This window comes from Cornus florida, unplaced genomic scaffold, assembly GCF_030987335.1.
Source record: "Cornus florida cultivar Cherokee Brave unplaced genomic scaffold, ASM3098733v1 CherokeeBrave_3.0.0_Hap2_Chr06, whole genome shotgun sequence".
Taxonomy (NCBI): Eukaryota; Viridiplantae; Streptophyta; class Magnoliopsida; order Cornales; family Cornaceae; genus Cornus; species Cornus florida.
The window spans coordinates 75,130,796-75,146,244 of record NW_026775576.1 but is presented as its reverse complement, the minus strand read 5'-3'; the positions used below and the strand labels follow the sequence as shown (position 1 = coordinate 75,146,244).

The window sequence follows — 15,449 nt, the reverse complement described above, 5'->3', positions numbered from 1 at the left end:
TCTAACTACATTGGGGTCTATATATCATTGACATCAGTGAGAGAGCTTCTTAACTCATCATTAGTTGCTAGAAAATGGAACCTTTGATTGACCATATCCTCTCCCAAGATCTTAGATTTCAACTGTTTATCGTTCCAACTAATTTTGCCCATCATCTAGCTTACATATGTGGACAGCCTTATAAACCAAAAAGTGATTTCAAATAGGGATTAGTGATTACATTGTGTATTTGTCTTTCTACTTCTAATGTCACACTTTATACCTACTTTATGTATACTTAAAGTTAGACCACCATCAACTCTCAAATTGAGATTCCTAAAGGACTGTGTTGTTTTAAGACACATCAATATATCGCCTTCATGCTTTAAACCACCACCACGTCCGCCGGCTATATTAGTATAGATCTCGATCTCAACATTGTTCACTTGGTTTGCTAGGGTTTGTTCACTGAATTTATAGTTAAGATAACCTGCTTCAACGGCTCAAATTAGTCCATTAAAATCGGATATTTTTATTTGTTTCATGGATCGAGCTTGTCCTTAGTTTACACCAAAATTTGCCATTTAATTAATGAGAACTAAAAAATTTATTATCATTATTGGCGTTTATGTATTTTGTTGATGCCATTCATGTATTAGTGTAATTTTTCATTTTTCTATCTTAGAATTCATATAATGGATGTTGTACATGTGTATATAAACGAATTATATCAAAAAAAAAAAATGGATGATTGGATTAGGTGAACCATGAGCTATATAGCATCTTGGTAATTCATTTTTCACTTGAAATGGCTACCACTACCAAAAGAAATGAGTCTTAAGAAAGCAGCCTAAACACCTAATAGCATTTTGATTTGTTCATTTCGGATGATTGCATTAGGTGAACCTTAATATTGGCCTCATTTACAATATTAAAATAATAGCCTCTTAGCCTAATCTCTCCTTTTTTTAATTTATTATTTTATTATTCCCAATAAGTTAAATTACACTCACGTCTTAATTCTTATTAGGAAATAATTATGTTAGCATCCCCACTTGATTTAAAATATTAGCCAACAAAGTAAATGACTAAAAAATTTGGAAGGTGAGTAAATACAGTAAATATTAATGGAACGCCTTAGGTGAGTTTCTCTCTCATCTCAGGGTTGGTTCGTTCTGTGACTGTTGGTGTTAGATGTGTATTTGGTTTTATGTCTATGACCGATGTTCTTGTTGTTGTGGTTTCGTGGAGTCTAGGTGGAAGATTTTTAGGAAGATTTAATTATATGGAAACTTCAAAAGTACTGAATTTTAAGGAAAATTCAGTTTCCTAATCTATTAGGGAAAACTCAGTTTCCTAATCTGAGTTGACTTCTTTATTGGTTTAAGGAAAATTCAATTTCCTGAGCTGATTTAATTTCCTTATTGGTTTTGGATTCTACAAAAGGCAAGTTCTTGTAGGACAAGTTTGGGACTTTATAAATAGGGGTGAAAGTTAGAGATAAATGTGTGCCAATACAAGAGAGAGCAATTGAGAGAGAATTCTCCTTATAATTATTCATCTTTTTCATAGTGATTTTGTTCGGTGTGCTCCATGGACGTAGCATTAAGATTTAGGTGAACCATGTATATCTTGTGTTCTTGTGTGTGATTTTTTTTTTTATTCTTCGTGATTGTTTGTTTATTCCTTGAACAGTGTTATTTATTCTGCCACAACAACTGGTATCAAATTCGGTTGATTATATAATGCAACTCTAACAACTGGTATCAGAGCCTTTGGTTGAGAACCTAGGGCACAGAAGGTGTTTGACGAAATTCCGAAAGTCTTTTGATCAGATCTGTCCGTTTGAGTGGGAGTAATGGCATCAGAAGATAAGACATCCACATCCATGATTGAGAAGTTCGATGGCACAAACTTCAGTTTCTGGAAGATGCAAATAGAAGACTTCTTATTTCAGAAAAATCTGTATCAACCTTTGGAAGAGAAGCCAAAGGATACAAAGGATGCAGAATGGGAATTACTTGATAGGAAAGCTCTTGGCATCGTCAGATTGACGTTGTCAAAGTCAGTTGCCTTCAATATTAAGAATGAGAAGACGACGAAGTCTCTCATAGCAGCTCTTTCTAGTATGTATGAACAGCCTTCTGCAGCGAACAAGGTGCACTTGATTAAGAAGTTGTTCAACATGAAGATGTTCGAAGATGGTAAGTTCAACGAACATCTAAATGCGCTTAACGAGATAATTGGGCAATTAGAGTCTGTTAATATCAACTTCAAAGACGAGGTCCGAGCACTGCTAATTCTAGGGCAGTTACCCGAGAGTTGGAATGGCACAGTTACAGCAATCAGTAGCTCTGCAGGGAAGACCAAGTTGAAGTTTGATGAAGTTGTGAGCATGATTCTGACTGAAGAAATTAGAAAGCAAACAACAGGGGTTTCCATCAGTGGTTCGGCGTTGAACGTTGAAAGCAGAGGCAAGGGTTCAAACAAGAAGAAGGGCAACAGTAATAGAAACAGAGGCAGATCCGAGTCAAGGAATGGAAGGACATAGTCTCAAAATTTCAGGAATTCCATAGATCTCAGTGACGTTGAATGTTGGAATTATGGAAAGAATGGACATTACCGTGTTAATTGCAGACTTCCAAAGAAGGGAACCGAAAGAAAAACTGAAGCAAACTTTGTCTCAAAAGAATCAAATGATGGATTGATATGCTCTTTGGAGAGCAAGGCGGAGTCATGGGTTTTAGATTTTGGCGCATCGTTTCATGGCACCTCAAACAAAGAACTATTTAATAGCTATGAACCGAGTAACCTTGGTAAGGTGTATTTTGGTGATGATCAACCTTGCAACGTTATTGGCAAAGGTGAAGTGCAAATCAAGTTGAATGGGTCAGCTTGGAAGTTGAAGGATGTGAGACACATCCCTGACTTGAGGAAGAATCTGATTTCGGTGGGATAATTGTTAGATGAAGGTTTTGTGACAACCTTCAATGGAGACTCGTGGAAAGTTTCCAGAGGCGCTATGACCATTGCACGTGGTAAGAAATCTGGCACTCTCTATACAACTACCAGTGCTTGTGGGTCTATAGCAGTTGTAGAAAATAGAGAAGATCACAACCTTTGGCACCAGAGACTAGGTCACATAAGTGAAATGGGGCTCAAGATTATGCACTCAAAGGGGAAACTACTAGGCATACGGGCAATTGATATTGACTTCTGTAAGAGTTGCGTGATAGGTAAGCAGAAGAGGGCCAGTTTCAAGAAGAGTGGCAAAGATCTCAGAAAGGAGAAACTTTAGTTAGTTCACATAAATGTTTAGGGGCCAACCACTGTTTCATCCATTGACGAAAAATCGTACTTCGTGACTTTCATTGATGATCACACGAGGAAGATATGGGTTTATTTTTTGAAGCATAAATCTGAGGCATTTGATGTGTTCAAGAAATGGAAGGCTATGGTAGAGAATGAGACAGGTTTGAAGATTAAGAGGTTGATATCAAACAATGATGGTGAGTATGAAGACACTGGGTTCAAGAAGTTCTGTTTTGATAATGGGATCAGATTAGAGAGGATTGTGCAAGGAACCCCACAGTAGAATGGGGTGGCAGAACGGATGAACCGAACATTGACAGAAAGAGCCAGAAGCATGCGCATACATTTGGGTCTACCCAAATAGTTTTGGGCAGAAGTGGTCAATACAGCATCCTACCTAATAAATCGTGGACCATCGATGCCTTTGGAACATCGAATACTAGAAGAGGTATGGAGTGGCAAAGAGGTAAATCTTTCATGGTTGAAAGTTTTTGGTTGTATTGCATATGCGCATATTAGTGACCATGCTAGGGGAAAGCTCGACCCTAAGTCACTAAAATGCATCTTCGTTGGGTATGGCGGAGATGAGTTTGGTTATCAACTCTGGGATAATCAGAACAAGAAAATCATCAGAAGTAGAGATGTGATTTTTAACGAGAAGGTGATGTACAAGGATAGAGATATAGCACAGTTAACTAGTCCTGTACAGAGTAAGCCTGAGTTTGTTGAGTTGGATGATGATCCAGAGAGTATTGATGCGGAGCAGACAGATGAGGGCTCTTTGCTAGAACTCACAGAGTATAGTTCACCACAGATTCCAACTCCTATGCCTGCACCCAAAAGGTCTACGCGACCTCATGTACCGAATAGGAAATATTTGGATTATATGTTGCTCATAGATGATGGTGAGCCTGAATGCTATGATGAAGCATGTTAGATTGAAGATGCTAGCAAGTGGGAGCTTGCAATGGAAGATGAGATGAAGTCCCTTATCTCCAACAAAACATGGGAACTAGCCAGGTTGCCCATGTGGAAGAAAGCTTTTCACAACAAATGGGTGTACAGGGTAAAAGAGGAACACGATGGTTCCAAGAGATACAAGGCGAGATTGGTGGTCAAAGGTTTTCAGCAAAAGCAAGGCATTGACTACACAAACATTTTTTCCTCGGTTGTGAAACTGAGTACCATTCGCTCAGTTCTTAGCATTGTTGCAGCAGAGGGGTTGCACCTTGAGCAGTTAGATGTCAAAACTGCTTTCCTTCATGGTGACCTTGAGGAGGAGATTTACATGCAACAACCAGAGGGTTTCTTAATCAAAGGGAAAGAGAAACTAGTGTGCAAGTTAAAGAAAAGCTTATATGGTTTGAAGCAAGCCCCGAGGCAGTGGTACAAGAAGTTTGATGGTTTTATGAAGCGACATGGCTACAACAAGTGCAACGCTGACCATTGCTGCTACTTCAAGAGGTTTAAGTCAAGTTTCATTATCCTTCTACTTTATGTTGATGACATGTTAGTGGCAGGTTCTGATTTTGAAGAAATCAGCAAATTGACGAAGCAGTTGTCTAGTGAATTCGAGATGAAGGATCTTGGTACAGCGAAGTAGATGCTTGGGATGAGGATTAACAGAGACAAACAGAAAGGTACTTTGCAGTTGTCTCAGGCTGAGTACGTTGAACGGGTTCTGAAAAGGTTCAACATGAATAATACTAAGGCGGTGACTACTCCCGTAGCTAATCACTTCCGATTATCTCAAGATCAGTGTCCGAAGACAAAAGATGATAAAAACTTTATGGCTAAAATTCCATATGCCTCAACCATTGGAAGTTTGATGTATGCCATGGTGTGCACAAGACCAGACATTGCATATGCAGTGGGAGTAATAAACAGGTTCATGAAGGATCCGGGCAAGCTACACTGGAAAGCAGTAAAGTGGATATTGAGATATCTACGGGGTACCACAGACAGATGCTTATGTTTTAGAAGGGGTAAAGTGAAGCTATATGGTTATGTAGATTCAGACTTTGCTGGTTAGGTGGACCACATAAGAAGTACTACCGGGTATATGTTCATGGTGGGTACAACTGCAGTTAGTTGGGTTTCGCAAATACAGAGGATTGTAGCGTTATTTACTACAGAGGCAGAGTATGTAGCGATGATAGAGGCCAGCAAGGAGATGACTTGGTTACAAGGTTTGTTAACAGAGTTGGGATTCGAACATGTGAAGAATGTTTTACACAGTGATAGTCAGAGTGCGATACATCTGGCAAAGAATTCAGCATTTCATTCAAGTCCCAAGCATATAGGACTTCGGTATCACTTTATCAAATCTTTGTTAGAAGATGGGGTGTTGACACTTGAGAAAATACTTTGGCACCAAGAATCCAGCTGACATGTTAACCAAGACAGTGACCATGGAGAAACTGAAGTTGTGTGCAATTTCAGTTGGTCTTCTAGCTTGAAGATAGAAAGAAGCGCACCGACATGTATAGGACATGCATAAGAAGAAAATGGAATGGGTTTACAAGTGCTCCAGACTCCAAGTAGGAGATTGTTATGGTTTTGTGGAGTCTAATTAGGTGGAAGATTTTTAGGATTTAATTATATGGAAACTTTAAGAGTACTGAATTTTAGAGAAAATTTAGTTTTCTAATCTGTTAGGGAAAATTCAGTTTCCTAATTTGATTTGACTTCCTTATTGGTTTAAGGAAAATTCAGTTTCTTGAGCTTATTTAATTTTCTTATTGGTTTTGGATGCTACAAAAGGCAAGTTCTTGTAGGACAAGTTTGGGACTCTATAAAAAGGGGTGAAAGTTAGAGATAAATGTGATACAAAAAAGAGCAATTGAGAGAGATTGAGAGAGAATTCTCCTTATAATTCTTCATCTTTTTCATAGTGATTTTGCCCGGTGTACTCCATGGACGTAGCCCTAAGATTTGGGTGAACCATGTATATCTTGTATTCTTGTGTGTGATTTTTTTTTATTCTTCGTGATTGCTTGTTTATTCCTTGAACAGTGTTGTTTATTTTGTGTTTCCGCCACAACAACTGATATCAAATTCGGTTGATTGTGTAGTGCAACTCTAACACTTGTCTGGTTTTGTGTCTATGACCGATGTTCTTGTCTGCAGATGTCGTATGGCGTTTGGCTTGTTTTCTAGCGAATATATATATATATATATACTGACATCAACTAAGTAATGTCGGTGCACATGGGTTACACCCACATATTCACCTTCATCTTCTTCCCCGGGTGAAAATCACCTCCAGTCTCACAGTGTGCCATTTCCACGATTTTGAAATAAGTGGAGGAGAATTGGCCACATCAATTAAAAATCTTGGGTAACTAAATTTTCACCACCCATGTATTTTATCTATAAAAACTTTAAATATTGTATTCCATATATATAAACACATTTAAATATTGTATCCAAAATACACTTGTCTTCTTCCAAAATGTCATCTTCTTCCTTTCTCTCTCTAAAAGCTTCATCAGCTTCCATTAATGAACTCTCCAAGGACTCACAATAACTTTTGAACTTTAAAGCTTCACTTCAAAATCCAAACACATTCCAAAAACCTATGTAATTTCACTAGAGTGTTATGCAAAAACTCCAGAGTATCATCCATATATCTAAGCTTTATTCATGTAAATCTCAATTTTTGGTCTGTTTTTTTTTTTTTTTTATTTGATTAAAGAGCACAACCATCATTGGTTCGCACTCTCTTTAGTAGAATTTTGTTGGGATTTCACGTATAACATAAGGATGAAATATAGTTAGTACTGCTTGGGATACAAAATACGTATTGCTTGGGATGTTAAGTAGGATTATGTTGGGATGTTACTTACAATTTATACTGACTTAAATTACAAACGGTTGGGATGTTATGTACAAATAATCTATTAGGATTATGTTGGGATATTGTGTACAACTTATATTGACTTAAATTACAAACTATTTGGGATGTTATGCAGTACATAAATAATTAAACAAAAAAAACCATGTCAGTCCAAATGTTACTCTGTTCCAATATTGCTATGTTAATTTGGAATAAAATGACCTAATATACGACGAAAGGGAAGTAAAAATTTATGGAAACAAATGAATGGAGAAATAGATTTGAGAAATTTATGGAAATAAAGGAATTGAGAAATAGATGTGTGATTTGTTTGTGATTCGTTTTGGAAACAAATCAAAGAGAATTATCGAGAATTGAAAGAAGAAGAAAATAATTAAAAAACGATCTCTTTCTCTCTCTAACTTTCTCTCTATGACACCTTTGGCAAATCTAAGCCTTTGACAAATCTAAGCAAATAGGATTATGTTGGGATGTTACGTACAACTCATACTGACTTAAATTACAAACGATTGGGATGTTATGTACAAATAATCTATTAAGATTATGTTGGGATGTTGTGTACAACTTATATTGACTTAAATTACAAACTGTTTGGGATGTTGTGTAGTACACAAGTAATTAAACAAAAAAACCATAGCAGTCCAGATGTTGTTCTGTTTCAATATTGTTATGTTAATTTGGAATAAAATGAACTCGTATACAAATAAAAGGAAGTAAAAATTTATGGAACAAATGAATGGAGAAATTTATGGAAACAAAGGAATTGAGAAATATTGGAACAGAGCAACATCCCAAACATCTGCACTGGCATCTGAATTAATGGAAACAAATCTTTGGAATAAAATGACTAGTATATGAAGAAATGGAAGTAAAAATTTATGCAAACAAATGAATGGAGAAATTTATGGAAACAAAGGAATTGAGAGATATTGGAACAGATCTGAATTTATGGAAACAAATCAATGGTCCTTCTCGCATTCCAAATCTCCACGCAAATGGCAAAATCTGTGTTGCTGAAATATTTTGGAAAGAAACAATATTTTGGAAAGAAATCGAAATCTGAATTGCTGGCAGGATTTTGTCAAAATCAATATTTTGAGAGAGAAGAAAATGGCATGATTTTGGAAAGAAACAATATTTTGGAAAGAAATCAAAATCTGGATTGCTGACGGGATTTTGTCAAAATCAATATTTTGGGAGAGAAGAAAATGGCAGGATTTGGCTTGTTGAAATGGGTTGCTGAAAATAAGGGAGGAAAGAAGAAAGAGTATTTGTGAACCGTGTGTGTGTGTGTATATATATATATATATATATGGAAATTGTGTATAAAACAAATAAACATTTTTACCCACCTTAATAATTACTGTTCATCGATACAAAAAAGAAAAAATGGGCTATTGTGGGACTGGAGGTGATCCTGGTCCCTTCTTCCCCAGCAAACCCCGGAAGTGTTGTGTGTTAATGACATCATCAGTTTTTATATATATATGAACAGTATCATGACTTAGATGAATATGTGTGAATTCATGGTTAGTACAGGATAATTGATGGTGTTGTTTGATAACCTTTGTGTTGTACTGTTCACCAAACAGAGTTAAGTATCATGACTTAGATGAATATGTGTGAATTCATGGTTAGTACAGGATAATTGATGGTGTTGTTTGATAACCTTTGTGTTGTACTGTTCACCAAACAGAGTTGTGGCTGTTTGTGGAAAAAATGAGAGATTGAGGGTTTGAAAAAAATTCGAATTTGGGGACAACCAAACTTAGGCCTTGGTTTGGGGGACTCTTGCTCCAAAACGTTGTGTTGTTCCATGGGAGTTTGATTAGTATATGTTTCAGGTGATTTGGTGGCTGTTTCACGACCAGCAACTCTCAGCCACTATTATTGGACTGGGTTTTGGGATTGGTTCTTGCAATTATACGATTGGACTTGATGAGATGGGTTAGGGTTTTTTCTTGGTTGCAGATGGTGGTTGTGGGGTGGAAAGTGGAGAGTAAGAAAGAAGGGGTCGGCGGTGGTGGAGGTGGAGGTGGAGGTGGAGGTGGCGATGATGGGTGGTGGTTATTGTGGGTCATGGTTATTTGTTTGCTTGTGGATGATGGTGGTGGCGATTTTGGGTTATTAGAAGTACTGTGTGCGCATAAACATATATTATAGATATATAGTCGTATAATGTTGAAGGTGATTGTGGGCTATGGTTGCCTGTTTGCTTGTGGGTGCGAATGTGGGTGTTATTAAGGGGACTGTCAGTATACAGTACATATGATATTGATACATATATATATATATATATATACATATATATTAATATAATATTAAAATATTAAAATAAAAATTTTATTATTTAAATCGGACAATTCACAAATCAAAGGATAATACCGTCCCGTAAAAGATTGCAGGAGTGTTTATTCTTGTATCTTTTCACTTTAACCATATATTTTTAACTAAAATAATATTAACAAAATATGCAGCAAAACGTAAAATAATAATCTTTCTTTCTTTTTTTATTCTTGGGAGAAATTCAAACCGGTACTTCTCATTTGAAAAAATATCATTAGGTTACAGACTTAATGAAATCTAATAAAATTTTATTAATTATAAACGTCCAACAATGTTTATAGAAATAAAATATAACAATGATAATAACGATATCAGAGAGGAGAGATTTGGACCAATGCAGGTAGATATTAGCATTCTTTAAGTTGTAGGCTAACCAAAGAATTTTTTTTATATAAATGGAAAAGTTGTATTCGGTACAATTCTTCAATTGAATAAGCCATCAAAAAGTGTAGATTCTTGGATTGAATTTACTATTTTTAGAATTAGAATTTATTCGATTTATTGGATTAAAGGTTTTGATAGACCCAATATAGAATTGTTTTATTTTTTTGATCAGAACGAATCCAGGTGATGGAGATGGATTTATTATATATCGTTTTTCTCTCTTTCCTATCATTTTTTTAATTTAATAAGGAATGAATAATATAAAGGTAGCGTAATGATATTCGCGATATTGTCTAAAAGAATAATTTTTAATTGATTATTTATATCAAATACAATTAAATGGATAATTCCATTTTGTTATTTATTACATAATTCACTAATTAAAATAATAAGTTTATTGATTCCCTGCAAGAATGAGAAGTTGTGATGTGTTTATCCATTATACAACACCTTTTAGATGTGTATGAAGTTTTTTAAAAACACATGTCACGGGTTTGAAATATCAACTAGTCTCGGCTAGCACTAGCTTTAACATACTGACAATTCATTAATTTTTATGTTAAATATATTTCTGGTACGTGATATTTCATTTTTACAGAAGCTGTAATATAACACCTTTTAGATGTATGTGATTTTTTTAAACATATATCACAGGTTTAATATATGAAACAGTGTCGACTAACCCTAAACTAACATATATCAATTTTTATGTTAAATATATTTCCAAAAAGTGATATTTCATTTGACATATTCATACGCATATGTAATAGAGGCTCGGGAGATGGACCTCACGCAGCCAAGTGGAGCCCCTCAGCCCTCTGTATATTGTATTTGAACTTCCGATCCAAAGAATAAATCATTTCTCCTCTCTAAATTTAGAGAAGAAAAATAATGTCCTTTTCAAAAGATTTCGAAAGAGAGAGCACCGATGTACTAGTGGAATATGTTACCCCATAAAATAAAATACAAACAAATCTTTATCTCATATAATACAATATAATTATAATTTTGAAATTTGAACATGCATCATTTCACACACTAATTTGAACACTGAATCTTTCACCATTGCATCACACAACTGCCCGTCAACATTCATTTAACTGTAATTCTGAAATATTTGCTCAAAACAGATAAATGGGCCAATCATAACAGCCTTTACACTTGTAAAAATGAAAAAATAGTATACCATTTGAGAAAGGGATACCAACTTGGCTTACCTTTTGACTTTGCTCCACGCACTTGTAAATCCCCATCTTAAGAAATTTTTAAGTGGTCGATAAGTATATGCGTCAAGAATATATAAATTTCCTTCAGTTTTTCATTTTTAAGTGTCAAATGATGGTCGGCCTAGGCCATTGGTCCTAAAATTTGTTATAACTCCTGAGACTACATAGTCCCCACAATCAGAATATGCTATATTGCTAAAAGTTGAATAATACTGACACAACGTGTGGTATGTTTTGATTGGTTAGGACCATATATGAAGTCCTGGACCACCTAAATTTTTTTAGCCAGTTGCCATCTTCTCTATTGACATCTAAGTGAGAAATTATTACATAGTTCAAAGATAATGGTCCCGGCCAATGACTAGTCCACACAGGAAAAGAAAAAGCTAATAAAGCTTGCACATTTATTTAGTGTCAATTAGTCATTAACCGACATCATATAGTCCAGGGCTATGTCATAATTTTTCCATCTAAATAGAGCAAATTAATGAAATTAATGGAATAATATTTCTAGCCCTCCCTCTCTAAATATCTTGCCTTTAACATTTTTACTTTCTCTTCATCTAAAGGTCAAACATCCCTTTCATCCCATGAGATGGAAAATCTACTCCCAATGACCCAACCAAGAAGCTCCTTTTAACACTATAAAAGCACAACAAGGGAAGCCAACTTCTCAGGCACAACTCTTAAACGAAAAAAGATTTTGTGACTAGCTTCTATAGTTCACTTAGCTAGGAAGCAACTTAATTATAATATTTCAAAAGTGGTGAAATTAAAAATGGAGCAAGAAATTGTATCAACAGAAGGTGACGGAGAGAAATGGGTGTCTGATTCTTCTGTTGATCATAAAGGAAGAGTTCCTTGTCGAGCTTCAACTGGAGTATGGAAAGCAGCCCTCTTTATCATAAGTAAGCCCAACTTCAATCTGTTTGTGTGGATGTGTACACACACACACACACACACACACATATATATAGCTCATATATACTACCAAGTATGACTCATTAAAGTTCTTCCTATTCCTTTCTTTTGATTCCTTAGTTACTCAGCAGTCGATCTTAGTGGTACTACTTGCCTACATATATACATGGTTATGTAAATTAATTAACCTGCTGTAAGATACTATATATACTATAGTGCCCTCTAAATATATATATAGGTGATGTCCAGAGGTATTTTCAATAGAATTCTTGTGCATCTAAGCCACATTTGGCATCAACTGTGAGACATATATAGGTTGTTTCGATTGCAGGGTTTCTAGCTTTTTATGGTTTTGAAAAATTTAAAGCCTCTGTGCATGTAAATTGATCGATGGAAACTCAAAGAATTGATCGATGGAAGTTGTTTGTTTCGTTTTATTTTATTTTTTTCAAAAAAATAGAAGACATGGGTTTTCCCCCAACAAGGATCCCTAGTCACTTCTAGAAAGCGCGCTACTTTTAACATCTTGTTATTTGGTCATTATGCTGCTGCTTCTTGCTTACCTAATGACGAGCCGAAGTGTAAAAAACATGTTTCCTGTATAAAGTAGCGATTTATAAGTTTGGAGTTAAGAGATTATAAATTATCAGCATCCTTTGTCGAATTGGAATAAAGGAAAAAGATTAGGGTAGGCACACTTTTCACATAGAAATGGCTCAAATGAACATAGACAAAAGTCAGCATATTGGATGGCCATTAAAAAAATTCTGCGACACTCAATTTGACCTACGAATCTTAGTTTAAGGTGGGGAGTAAAGATATTGATTTGAAAAGATGTGTGTGATAAAAAATGTAGAGTGTGTTCTTTAAGAAAAATTCACTCAATTACTCATTTAATACGTGCTTTTATTGTTAATTGATTTGTTCTCTCTTGATTTTGTTACATGTTGCAATTGAGTTTAGCGAGAGGCTGTGCTTCTTTGGACTTTCAACAAGCCTCATCACATACCTCACCAAAGTCATCCAGCAAGACCTCAGGACAGCAGCAAAGAATGTCAACTATTGGGCAGGTGCGACCACAATGATGCCTCTAATCGGAGGGTTCTTAGCTGATGCCTACACTGGCCGATTTTATATGATCTTGCTTCCATCGGCCATCTATCTCTTGGTAAATATATTTCATCTTTTAACTGTAAGTTAAGTACTCATCAGACCATGGTTCATGTTTAATATGTGTATATTTGTTTATATGGAGTGCAGGGTTTAGGCCTCTTGGTCATGTCCCGGTTCATCCCTAGCCTAAAGCCATGTGACACGGACTCATGCTTCCATCATAGCAAGGCTCATGAAGTGATCTTCTTTCTTGCAATTTACTTTATCTCTGTAGCAACTGGTGGATTCAAGCCCTGCTTAGAGGGCTTTGGAGCTGATCAATTTGACGATAATCACCACGAAGAAAGGAAAAAGAAGATGTCCTATTTCAACTGGTGGAGCTTTTCTCTTTGTTGTGGACTTGTGCTTGGTGTGACAGCGATCGTGTACGTGCAAGACAATGTCAGCTGGGGTGTTGCAGATCTTACGCTCTCAATAGCTTTGTCAATTACCATCATAATCTTCTATTTTGGAAAGCCATTTTATCGATACAGAGTGCCACAGGGCAGCCCCTTAACACCCATGTTGCAGGTTTTGGTTGCAGCCATAAAAAAGAGAAATCTAACCTATCCTTGTAACCCTTCTTTGTTATATGAAACTCCCAAGTCACAAAGCCCCAAGGAAGGCACTTATGTCACACAAATAATCTCAGGTAAGGAAGGCACTTATTTATAATATATAAACATTTTTAGATGGTTAAATATAGGCATAATCATAACAATTGTCCATTGTTGATAGGACAATTCATAATTCAATTAATTACCTAACAGAGATTGAAATTTTCCATAGAAGATGAGAATCTTAATTTTTTCAAAATTTAGCTTTATTCTGGAGGATAAATTTTAAGTCATTTGAAAAAAAAATTATCATTTGAAATGACTATAGTATTGCAATTTAATGTGCAGATTTCTTGACAAAGCTGCAATAATTGAAGGGAGTGAGGATGAGAAAGATCCAAGTCCATGGAAACTAGCAACAGTGACAAAAGTCGAAGAGTTGAAACTCATCCTTAACATGATCCCCATATGGTTAACTTCCTTAGCATTTGGGACGTGTAGCACAGACTGGTCTTCATCAAACAGAGCAGCACAATGAACCGAAAGATATAGGTCACCATTTTGAGATTCCACCGGCTACAATATACACTCTCACCGCGGTTGGAATGATTATTGCTGTCACAATCTATGACAGGGTCCTAGTTCCGGCACTAAGAAGAGCTACAGGCAACGAAAGAGGCCTCAATATCCTCCAAAGGATTGATTGGTTTCGGCATGATATTTTCAGTTGTGTCCATGGGAATTGCAGCACTGGTTGAAAAAAAGAGGCTAAGCATTGCACACAAAGAGATTAGTCTAGGAAACACAGGGCCAGTCTCTATGAGTGTGTTTTGGCTAGCACCCCAATTCATGATTCTTGGTGTTGGAGATGCATTTACTCTTGTTGGCTTGCAGGAGTATTTCTATGACCAAGTGCCTGATTCAATGAGAAGCTTGGGGATAGCTTTCTTTCTCAGTGTGATGGATGTTGGAAATTTCTTGAGCAGTTTCTTGATAACTGTTGTGAACCATATCACTGAGAAGTCCAGTGGGACTAGCTGGTTTGGCAAGGACTTGAATGCCAGCCGTGTCATAATTTCTACTGGTTGTTGGCAGCCATGAATGGGTTGAGCATTTGTGTTTTTGTGTTGTTGGCAAGGAGCTACACTTACAAGAGTGTGCAGAGAGGTGTGATGGTAGCCGATCCCCGTGTAGTTGATGATATGGATTCTGTGGCTTGAGATTTCTAGACTTCTAAGAATTGTGATGATCGAACAATGAACTAGAGTTGTGCAGGAAGTACATGTCAATTCAGCAATTCTAGTGATTGTTGATTGAAATTAACTTCTAAGAATTGTGACCTAAACAAGTGGAAGATGTTTAGGAATGTGAAAAAAAATAATAATAAAATAAATAAATAAATATGGAAACCTTGCCAAAAACAGGACTGTTTAGTTTCCATCTGTTAATCTTGCATTTCCTATATAAAGTCTCAAGGATGGTCTATTGGTCTTCTCTATTATCCATCTAAGCATTTTCAATAAAACTCTCATTCTTAATTACTTTGTATACTTCGTATGTTGAGAAGGCAATAATGAGTGAGAGTCTCAGAGTGCTTTCATAGTAAAGTCCTCCTTAACAATAGGTGCAGCCATGGAAGTTACCCTACATATTTAAAAAAAAAAAAAATTGTGTTGATTAAAATTATTTGTTTAGTTAATTATACTAGCAAAG

The 15,449-nt window shown here is 35.9% G+C and overlaps 1 pseudogene; it reads left to right on the top strand.

Annotated features, from left to right (window-relative positions):
- The first annotated feature begins 5,359 nt into the window (after positions 1–5,359).
- On the top strand, positions 5,360–15,449 carry LOC132314359 (protein NRT1/ PTR FAMILY 5.6-like; annotated as a pseudogene).